The 912-nt window shown below is 44.0% G+C and overlaps 1 non-coding gene across 1 annotated transcript; it reads right to left on the reverse strand.

Annotated features, from left to right (window-relative positions):
• Positions 1-331: 331 nt before the first annotated feature.
• Positions 332-403, reverse strand: trnag-ucc. The gene has a single exon. It is a non-coding gene; the product is annotated as a tRNA-Gly (tRNA).
• Between the last annotated feature and the right edge of the window lie 509 nt (positions 404-912).

The raw sequence follows: 912 nt of genomic DNA on the forward strand, positions 1-912 counted from the left end.
CGAATTTAAACCTCCTTCCTGTCCACGATAGAAGCTGCTGGATCTGTTCCGAATTTCCAGCGGTTTCTGGAATTATTTAAGGTTTCTGACGATAGCAATCTCTCACTTTTCCAACAAAACAAAACGAACCTTATGTTGCAAACAATATTCAAATAAGCAATGGGCAGCAGAGAGCAAAGCTTTCGAGCAACGCTGCCCGGATTGTCACGGCAATTAACAGGAACCATCGCCATGAAAACCCTAAAGCAATCTGACAAATCAATTTCGCCACAGAATGCAACGTTGGTGCTCAAGACCTTTCCTTGCAAAACCACAGGAAAAGCCACGACACTGCGATAGCCGGGAATCGAACCCAGGTCAACTGCTGGGAAGGTAGTTATGCTCACCACTACACCACCACCGCGCTAGCAGGTAAACTGCCGCTTTTCCTTAACACAAATAACAAAGCCTTGATAGTCACCAACTGTACTGGGGCTGAAAGCAAAACAAGAAATTGCTTGTAAAACGTAAACAGGTCTGAAAACATCAGAATAAGAAGCCTTCAGCCCTTAAGAACAATCACTGGGTCCAAAAGGTTCACTCCCCGCAAATGCTGCCGGACCTGCTGAGTTTCCACACTGTAATGTAATCTAATCTAATCTTTCCCAGCAATCTTTGTGCTGAATCTCAGATCTGCAACATCTGCAGTTATTTGTCAGATAGAAAACAAACGTTGAGACATTGAAGGGGATATTTGATCAGGTGATAGTCCTCTTCATCCACAGATATAGATGGGATGGAATATAGGATCATAAAATTCTTACAGTGTAGAAACAGGCTATTCGGCTCATCATGCATCCCACCAAGTCTCACCCTCTGCGCTATTCCTGTAACCCCGCATTTCTCATGGCTAACCATATAACCAACACTCAC

The sequence above is a fragment of the Chiloscyllium plagiosum genome, unplaced genomic scaffold (genome assembly GCF_004010195.1).
Source record: "Chiloscyllium plagiosum isolate BGI_BamShark_2017 unplaced genomic scaffold, ASM401019v2 scaf_1199, whole genome shotgun sequence".
Lineage (NCBI taxonomy): Eukaryota > Metazoa > Chordata > Chondrichthyes > Orectolobiformes > Hemiscylliidae > Chiloscyllium > Chiloscyllium plagiosum.